Consider the following 11,243-nt stretch of genomic DNA (forward strand, 5'->3'; position numbering starts at 1 on the left):
CAACATATTTGACAGATAAACTTTATTGGTTATATATAAATTCAAAAAAAAAACAAAAAACAAAAAAAAAAACAAACAAAAACAAAAACAAAACAAACAAACGAACAAAAAGCTAAACTAAAGGTTTTTATTTTTCTTTTTTAAAAATTAACCCATGGAAGCTTTCTTTATTTCAAATCAAACCTAAAAATTTTAATTCAATATGATTTATGCCTTTAAAAATATTGGATTTAATACAACGTAAGTTTTAGGTAGTCGCCGCATCCAAATATCGTCAAATAGTAAATACACGCCGTCATACATTCAAAAGTTTCTAGATTAAAAAAAAATATTTGAGATTGACGAATACGTTTACAAATTTCTGTTCTTTAAGAATTCTTAGTACCCATCGAACACTCACTTTTTTGAAAGTCTTTGAGTAGTACTATAGAATAAAGTGTTTATAACCATCAACATAATAAAAGTATGTATGCACTTGTCTTTTGACAACATCAGACACAAGTTAAACGTTTCCGTCCGACCTCTAATCTTTCGTTCTTCCTGTCCTAGCTGCTTATCATTCTCTGACCCATCACAATCCCAAAAATTGCCGATACCATCTATATACAAGTTATTTTCACTGAGAGACTGATTAATCAACGTAACTTTCTCTCCGATTTTAAAGTTAAAATGCAAAATGCATTACAGCTTGTTGCAGCGTTCTTTCCCCATTTCGATACTTTCTTTGTTCATAACATAAAGTAAAATACATGGTTTATAATCAAAAATAGCAACGACGTCATTTAATTTAAAACTGATGATTATAAATGATAAAAATGTTGTCTTTTTAAAAGTTTTATTAAGCAAATAGGTGTGTTTTTAGATGTTTTTAATAGGTTTGTCCTTCTCATCTTAAAAATATACTCTTTAAAACATGACGTTTAGTTAAGACACAGCGACACCCCCTCCCGATGTGCTTCGTGTTTTAAACATCTATTTAAATGAATTAAATTTAACAAAAAGAAGCCAAAATTTCAATGTTGAATACATTTGTATTTGAGCATATTTTGGTATATTGTTTTTTGGTAATAGGACACCAAATATAAAAGACATCAACACTATGACATAACTTTTGGATCAACCCTCGTACATAGAAATCACAGTTTTATTTACATTTTTATGAAACATTTTTGTGAGCATTTTCAATTACTTAAAGTTTACTAATTCTTAATTCTCTACCCCCACTTGAAAGACGACACTGTCCTTTATTTGATCGAACTTGAACTCCTTTCACTTGAGGGTCATAGGCGTCGGAACCGGGGGGGGGGGGGGGCTTACCCCACCCCCCCCCCCCTCCACTTTTTTTGCAGAGATAAACATTTGGAAAGGAATTGGTACTGAAAAAGTTTGATATCACTAGGATTTTCTTCCTTGGAGAGAAGGCACATTTCCTCATTCTTTGCTTGTCAAGTTTTTTTTGCAGGTTTTTTTTCTTACACTTAGCCCCCCCCCCACCCCTTTCAATTTGCTTCCGACGCCAGTGACTTAAGGGTCCTCCACACACCGTTTTCTTCAAATTGCCTATATAAGATTTTTTTATTTATTTTGCTTAACACTTACCTGACGGAGCACGAGGACAGCTAGGTTCCGGCAAATTATACTATCAAGTCCCAGCAGAAAAATAACAAAATGTCCCAATGTAATATGCCCCAAACTGTGTTTCACGGGAGAGCAAAAGGAATATGAGTGCACACTTTAAAGTAACTTTTAAAAACCGAGGCACGTTGAACGGCTTAGAGCCGCAGTTCACAAAGACAGACTACTCTCTCTCTGATGGTCGATGAATTAAATTCCGGGGATATCCGAAAAATCCAATACTCTAAAAGTTATGATTTTTCCACAGTCCGCAGATCGCTATATTTTGTGTGTATTTTTACAAACAGATTTAATCGCAATGCAATGTTTTCATTCAATCTCCGCCTACTCGGTACACGTGGTAACTTTAAATAAAACGTGTCCTTAGGAACATTAAAGAGCCTATTAACTGTTATCTAATTGTTAGTTAGCACCCAATTGAATTAGTCATATAGATATCATGGGTTTACATCCTGCACAAAAAATAACACTATATCGTACGTAATGATATATAATAGGCCCGAAAATATCATACGAAAAGTAAGTAATGGATATATGCCGAATACTGTTCTATATGTAAAATTATCAGACTGTTTGAGGCCCGTTAGGGCCGAAAACTGTCTGATAATTTTACATATAGAATAGTATGAGGCATATATCTTACCCCCCGTTCACACAGAGCTGCGACTCTACGGCGATCATCCCGATCAAGCCACGATCTGAAATTTTTTTGGATCGGGGCAGATCGCAGCCGATCGTCGTCTAAATAGAGCAATTTGGCAAATTATGGTCTTCGTTAGGACCGTACTAAGATGTCCCTACGTCAAACGCGCTGCTAACACGCTTCTACTACGATGTTACGCAGACCGTTGCCGACAAGCGGCCGTGTTTACTGCGTTTACGCTACGCTGCCACTACGACATTGAAGACCATACTACGACGCTACACAGACTTAGATGACTGTACTGCGATGTCGCTACGGTGGTGCCGATCATATTATGTTTGCAATACGCTTCTAGTACGATTTTGGCTATGATGTAAATATATCTTCAACCGGAGATTTTTGTAGTACGATTTTAGCGATGATGGATATCTTGCGACCGCAGTTTGTTTTGGGCCTTTACCACATGGTTTAAGGGCAATTTCAATCATAACTGTAACAAGATGTGAAAATGCTCAATTGTAAATGATCATCAAGTATAGTGTCACCCTGTATATGTAGTTTACAGATGATGATTGGTCAAATATCAGAGCTATAAAAACAAACTCCTGTCTGATAGGTCGTGGTATGATCGGCGTAAGGTCATTGTAGGTCTTCATAGGATCGTCAGGAACGTAGAGAGATCGTAGTGAGAACGTAGTACGAACGTAGAGGGAGCGTTGTATAAGCGTGCTTGGTAAGTTCCTACGCTCTTACGGCGCTTTTACTACGATCATGAAGATCTCTCTACGATGCTTCCGCGCTGCTTGTACGATTATGGCGCTTCTACTACGCTCTTTTTACGACTTCACCCCGATTCTTGTTGGCCACGATCCCGCTACGCTTGTTTTGAACATGTTCAAAGTAAGCGTGGTGAGAGCGTAGAGCTCTCCGAGCATGAAGACCCTACTGCGATCATACTACGCTTATGACGACCCCACGACGTTTCTCCTGCGATATGTCACGATCGGCCACGCTTTTGGACACGATTTGATCGTAGTAGAAGCGGCGTCTATGTGTGAACAGGGGGTTACTTAAAACATAGCCATTTAAATGTCCAAAAGTTATCTGGAGGAGTCCGATAATAACACAATGGGAGTTTAAGCATGCATTGTTTTCTATCCGTCTAATATTTACATTCAGTGTAATTTTCTTTATGAAATCCATTAGAAATCCATGATGTTCAAATTTCTTTAACACACGCCAAACCTTGTCACCGCGCGTTAGAATACACAGTAGGAACTATATGCCTTTTCAATACTTTATGAACACCAAAATGTACATTGTTTGACACAATTTAATTTTAAAAAAATTAACCCTGTTGAATTAATGTAAAATACACAAATGTGCATTTAAAATTAATTTGTCACTTTTTTCCCTCGCAATGTTCGTTTGCGTTATTTAACTTTACGACGTCACAAACGTCACAAACGGCTCTTACGTCTATAAAGCACACCAGTTTTGAAGCGCGCTAAATTCACATCAAAGATTACCGAAATAAACAATTATGAAGAGGGAAAATTAAAGAATGTAAATATAAGTATTGAATTCATATTTTTGGATGTCTTCGGTTCTATAACACACCTGGCAATGCCGACAAATTATCATACCGCGCTAACGCACGGTATTCAATTTGTCGGCACGGCCAGGTGTGTTATAGGACCGAAGACATCCCAAAATATGAATTCAATGCTTAATTAACATTCTTTGTGCCGCGGGCCTATTTTGGGCCTATCTTCAAATACTACGTTAAGTGCCGAGGGCCTATTTTGGGCCTACCGTTAGCTCATTTACGTCACAAGTAAAACTGATTATGACGTTACGTCATCATTCCGAGTTTCGCGCCATTTTGACCTCTTGCTACAGGAAACTATTATTTTGCCTTTCTTCTACTGAAAAAAATATATGTAGGGAAGAATGTTAAACAGGTATATTATTTGTGTTGTTCATTAGAAAATGAAAATAGTACATTCTAAATTTATGAATTATACAACTTTGTCAGTATTTTCAATCCTCGTTTAAACGATGCGAGCAATCAAAATTCATTGGGAGAAAAAAATATTCAGCGTATCTTAAAAAATTGGAATAAATTACCATTACTCATAAAAACTTAATGTTTTGATCTTGGAAATACTAGTAATGCCATATCATTTGTAATTTCTAAAAAAAAAAAAAAAAAAAGAAAATTTAGTCTTTAATCGGCAATATATATTTTAAAGTGTAATATTGTTACATAAATCCTTGATCGGCTTTTTAACGGACTATAAAAATGTTTTCAAGTTTCATCCTCAGGAACATAACAAAGTAAAAGGTTTATTTTATTCATGTCACATAATTAAAAAAAGTCCACCAGACAAGGAACTTTACAGAGAAACCTTCAATTTTGGAATACATGTAGTCATGCAGTGCATGACATCGCCAATTGCCGGAAAAGACCGCTTATGTATGTCCTGTCCATTGAACAATTATGACACTTTTTTCCGCAAGAAACGACATAGAACCTCTGCATGCATGTTTATACGTATGTTCCCATCGAATTCTTTCCATTATACGTATGTTCCCATCTGTTTGTTCAAAAGACCAACAGAGATTTCATTTCTTTTCGGCGCGAATTATCAATTTTAATTGCCGGTAAAGGGGTGGGGGGTAGCCAGGGTCAGAATTTTTTCGCTGGTCTCTCCTGTTAGATCATATCTCACTATTAAATTAATGAAAGAATTATGGTAGGTATTCACAATCAAAGGGCAGGAAAGATATGATGTCTGTCGAAATTGGAACAAGTACCCCTACCCACCACCCCCGGGCAAATATCTCTGAGATCTTGATTTTCTCAAGATCTTAGCTTATCTAAAACTGGTAGTAGTATATTATTTATTTTCTAACAGCTATGCGAGCGATTTTTTTTTGGTGATGTATTTTTTAAAATCAATATTTAAAAAAATATCATTACTATACTATGAGATAAAATTATTACATAAGCAATTGGCCATTATTTAATTAATAAAGTCTGTAGAAAAATGATGAAGTAAGTTTTTTCTAATGCACCTAAACGTTTACACCTCTTTATTTGATTGAATCAAATAATCTACAGATTGCATCCGAGTTTCCGGTCAAGGGTGAAAAGACGACGAAAACATACGAAGTAACATATGTCTTAGTCGTGTATTCCAGGTTATATTTTTAGGAACACGATTAGAAAAAGTGACAATATTAAAAGATCAACATAAACGTGTGAATAAATTTAAAAAACATAATTCATAACAAATTTAAGTGGTTCAGGGAAAGGAGTGAGTCTGCAAAGGAAGGTGTACTTTTTCTGAGTTTAGTTTGTTTACAGAAAATCTTTATTTTGATACCGGTTGCCCCCCCCCCCCCCCCCCCCATACACACCCATAAACACTTCTGCAATGTTCTAAGTTTCTTTTTCGGAAAAGTTAACCAAGTTACCCCACCCCCATCACACACATACGCACGAAATAGGATTTTTGAGAACAATTTAGAGGTTTTTTTTAGGGGTCCGATCGACCTGTAAACCATTTCTACAGGGCGCGTTAGTTGCAGAACTGTAGCTCTCAGAAGAAAATGATTTGACAGACCGGTATATCAATATATCTATTTTCGGAGAGCTACGTGCAGTTCTGCATATACGGGCTGGGTACATTTGACATACATGCATTAATTATGTACGGTCTTTATATAAGGTCTAAGGGTATAATATAAATATAAACAGAAATGAACGAATGAAAAAGTACGATAGAATTTACAGCGATAAATCAGGAAAACTTATGAATAGTTAATTACATGTATTTATAACTGTGTTTCAATTACACTGCATTTGTATATATTATATTTTACTCGTATTCCGTTCATTATTATGCAATATATATATTTCACCCACAGGTTCTTGACGTGACGTTAAATTATTTTTCTTATTAAAAAGATAATAAAACCCACCTACCTAATCTACTGAAAATATATTATTTGTGCATACATTTTGCTTGTATTGTAAATATATTTTTGAAGGGTCTTGTCGTTTTGTAGAATTTATTCTTTATTGTCTGTATTTAAACCATTTTCTGCAAAAAGCGAAAGGCGAAAACGTTTTATACATTTACCAACTTTGTTTATGACGCCACAGTAACGTTACGTCATAGATTTAACGTAATAAAAAACTGTCACGGCACTGTACGTAATTTGAACTTCATTTTTGGAGTGAATTTGAACTGTACGGCAGCGAAAAAGACCTATGTCGTTCTACGTCAAAGCAGCGTTATGTGACGTCACAATAGCGACGTTTGTTTTTACCCGTTGACTTCTACAACTGCACGATATAGGCATAACATGCTAATAATCAATAATGCACACAATTTACAAAAAAGAAAATTTATCCATCATTAATAACAGTTTGATTTGACTTGTGGAGTTTATTTATATTAGAATTCTTTTCCTGTGGTTGATAATTCATAGCAATTTCAGTTGTGAATAAATACCTCGATGATATGCTGATATATAAGTGCAAAAAATAAGATAAAATTCAGCAAAGAAAGCGGCTTAAATCAGGGAAATATATTTAATTTTATGTTTACCATTAATTGTATTTTCTGGATAAAGCTAAGAAAAAAATAAGAAATGTACTTGTACCTATATTTGCTTATTGATTTATAGTACATGTAGATTTTATTGTATAAAGTCATTACTAGGTTCTAATAGGTTTTGGCTATACATGTAATGACAGGGAAATGGGAGGGGGAGAAACAGAATGATTGGAATGAAGAAGAAAAGAATTAATCTGTTTAAATTGTTTCTAATCAAAACAAAATACTCGTTTTTCGCAAAATAATTATATTTTCAGATGTTTGTCAGTGCTTATTTACCTTTTTTAAGTGCAGAAAGGTCAATATTTATGACACAAGAGTACGAAAATAAAAGAAAACGTCATATATTTCTCGTTTATTTTATCATAAAGGTATAATTTTTTCTTTGTTAAAATAAAGAGATGAATCATTTCTTTTAAAAAATATGAATTACAACATTTTCACACAAAGACTTTTTAAGATATTACCTGCAATGCATGTCGGAATTGTAAAAAATACGACATGAAAAACGGGGTGATACTTACATTCTGCTCCATTATAATTTTTCATGCGAGATGAATTACAATGAATTTGTCTTCATTTTAAAGACACAAGTCATATAAATTAAATAACTTTTGATTTTGAATGTGATTTGACATTTTTGGTTCTTTTTAGAGCATATTTGGGGTAGAATAATAATGTCTGAAAATAATCTATTTTTAGCTTTTCACACTGTTTTTGCACGTGTTCTTGTGTAAAAATAAGCATATAAAGGTACTGTTTTTAATACCTAAAAATTGAGAGCAAGTGGTCGGGAAAGACATGTAAAAATTTTGAAAATTTCACACAAAGACTTTTTGAACATAGGTCCCCCCTTAAAAGAGATGAGATTGTAAAAAAAGTGAGTGAACTCTTTTTCATTTCATTCATTTAATGGCAGTTGTTTAGTTTAGCAGGACAGCGGTCCGGTGGTGAAAGATTTTTTTTAGAGGGGGGGGGGGGGCACTTTTATATAAGGTGTGCATAAATTGACATTGATACTGACATAATTTTGGGTGATTTTATAACCATCACCATGGAAAGTAAAAATGCGGATTTTTACCCTTAAGTTTTAGTTTAAATAATGGAAATATTCTCAGGTTTTAAAAGTGTGGCCATCGGAGAACAAACATAAAATAAGGAGAATTGCAGACTCTTTTTCAGAAATGGATTTAAATTCGCTTATTCAAAGTGCTGCATCAAATATTCTTTTAAAGAGTGGAAAGTATTAATGTTGTGGAATGTTTAAACTCGGATTTTTTTTTCATGAATTTGCTATTTTGTAGCAACTTAATTTCCTTGGGTTTTGTTTTCGCCGAATTTTTTTCCTAACATTTTTATTGGGGGTTTCTGGACATATTTAACCACAATTTCACTCTTCTTTTTGTTTTTTTAAAAACCCTCCGATTTTGTTATCATTGCCGTCCGATAATATATTATCAGACTGGTAATTATTATCATCGGACGGCTAAAGGTAAAGTTTTAGACTGCAAGAACAAAGGCATGATGTCACAGCAATGTTTTAAGGCAGTGATAGCGATCGCTCAAACGACGGGGTGTCTCAATGATAAACAGACTAGCGATTGCTGCTGCATGTTGCCGAATTATTTTTCGCTAATTAGCCTATTCACGCTATGTTCTAGCTGTCGATGGGTTATCAATGTGTTTGTGCGTTTGGAAGATTTCACAAGTTTTTACGACCAATCAAATCGATGCAGAGTTTAAATGCAGTCCGGGTCATTTTTACGATAATCAAGTTTACTCGGGAACTGTCGGGGGAGAAATAATTTCCATTTCGCTTATTTGAACAATAAGTTTAAATTGCCTGTTAAAGAACAAGTACGTAGGAAATGCGATATCGAGACCTCTCTCTGTATTACCCCAAGGGACGGATCTCTAACCAAATTTAATGTGCAAAGTGCATTTGTCTAGTTCAAACTAATGATATTGTTATATGAAAATTTTGTCTTTTTCATTTAATTATTAAGTTTTTTTGCTTGTTAAAGTCATTCAAATTTCAACACTTCTTTTTGTCAATAAAATTATTAATAATAATGCTTTGCAAATTACTTGTACAACAGAAATTCGGGTGAGCAATAATTAAAGTCTTAGCTGAAAGAAGTCATCTGATGAATTTAAGATAATATTATATTTATATATATTTTATATTTTATTTATTCACATACTTCGAATTGCAGCAGCAAGTGTTTCATTTCTTATACGTGTGCCCGAAAACAACGTCAATCATAATCAGAATTTAAAGAGGTTTTACTTTCTAGATCTATTAAAGGTACTTGGACACAGATTTGAAGAAAAGTGGCAATCTTGTTGTGTATTTCTTTGATTTCTACTCTGAATAAAATCATTTTTCTGGATAAAAGTTTTAATATTTCTCATTAATACACAACAAGATTACCACTTCTCCTAAGGATTAAGAATAAAGTTGAAAATGCAAGGATGTGTCAATCAAACCCGGCAAAAAATTTAAAGTTTTAATAGCTTTTAAATAAAATAAGATTTTTAATTAAAATTTGTGTGAAATGCTGTTAAAATATATAATTTTTGAAATTATACTGAAAATATTAACTTCAAATCTGTGTCTAAGTACCATTAAATTTCACGACTTTTCTGTGGGGTTTTTATAAACACGTATGACTGCACCACTCCATAGGGCTACAGTGTTACTGTTACTGAGTGTAATTACGGCTGTCAGGGAACAAGTTAAGAAATACTCTGTGTTATCGATACAGTTTTCATCATGTGTAATACTTTTTTGCCTCGAAAATCACTAGATACATGTATTATGTTACGATAACTATTATATATACAAAGTGAAATATTGAGAAATTAGACGATGTGTTAGAAAATTAGAGTACATTTTGCGGAATTCTGATTTATATGTTTATTTTATTGATAAAATTTTTACTACAAGTGTCTAACAGCTTTTCAGGACTTTTTAAAAAAAAAAATTAAACGTTTTTATTTAAAGAATGATTTTAGAATGTTATAATAAAAAGGAATTTATTAAATTCTTATATGTCAAAAGAAAAGTTGTATCTTTCCTTGCCTTATGACAAGAAGTTATATATGACCCTACGTTTTTAAAACTGTTTATAATTAATTTTTTAACAAACTGTTTTAACTGATGGTAAAGAATTTGTGTATCCCTATAATTTAAAATATATGCAGTAAAATATAAAAAGCAATTTATCAAATGCTAATCTACACTGAAGGTGAAGAACACTGAGGTGATATATGTCGACCCTGTAATTAATATCTCAATACATGATATATCTTTGTTTATATAAAGAAACTTTTCATTATCTTTCAATGTTGTACATTTTGAAAGTTTAAATATATATATAAATTTTACATGACATAGAGTTCATTAGTGAGGAAATTATGCTAAAGCCGCATGAATTTTCCCTGTGGTATTTGATTTTCGATTCAAACACCCAATTCATGCATAAAGTAACGTTAATGCATGAACAAAGTATTGCCAACTGAAATCGTATGACCTGTTCAGTAAAGTGGAACATGCATGATTTAATCCCCCTTTTATCAAAACATACTTTATAATGGTGTCCTTGACTATCGATTTTTTTTTATTTTCAAGAGGCCTTGAAATTCAATGGTGTTTTGAAGTAGTTCATCTAATTGAACAGTCTTAAATTTAGAGACAAATACATTGATAAAGAAAAAGGATCTTTAGAAAATTAACGAGGGAAATTTCCAATTTATTAAATGTTGTTGTAAGGGACACTGTCCATCTATATTAGGAATCTTTACACTATTATATATCTTACTGTATCAAACAAATAAATGCCTAACAAACTCTTCAAATGTTCATGTGGCGTGAGCATTTTCCATTTGTTTCAAACGTATTAATGCGTTGCGTTGCCTTAAGACAAAACAGTTATCTGATACGATGATCATTTGTGTTGATATTACCGAGTACAGCTGATAATATTATATTTAACTTTGTTATTTTACGTAAAAATTAAGATGAAGGAAAATATTTACTATTAATCACCATACGTATTTGTCAATTAAACGTTTATCGTTGTTTTCTGTACACGATTTTGATATATTGTAAAAAAATTTACATTTCAATAAGACATCTTGAATAAGTAAATAAATATATTTACCAATAATAATAAAATCACTTACTTTAAGTAACAAATTAAGTCTCATATGCTAATACCATCAATTTAAACATCTGGTCCCTTGGATACATAATAAAAAGTGTAGATGCCTCTTCAATATGATGACCTACTTAGCGTCGGCTCGGCAGTACAGTCTGTATCTCCACAGAT

This window comes from Saccostrea cucullata, unplaced genomic scaffold (assembly GCF_032062105.1).
Source record: "Saccostrea cucullata isolate Sc308-1 unplaced genomic scaffold, CSIRO_AGI_Scuc_v1 ctg3488, whole genome shotgun sequence".
In the NCBI taxonomy this organism is placed as follows: Eukaryota; Metazoa; Mollusca; class Bivalvia; order Ostreida; family Ostreidae; genus Saccostrea; species Saccostrea cuccullata.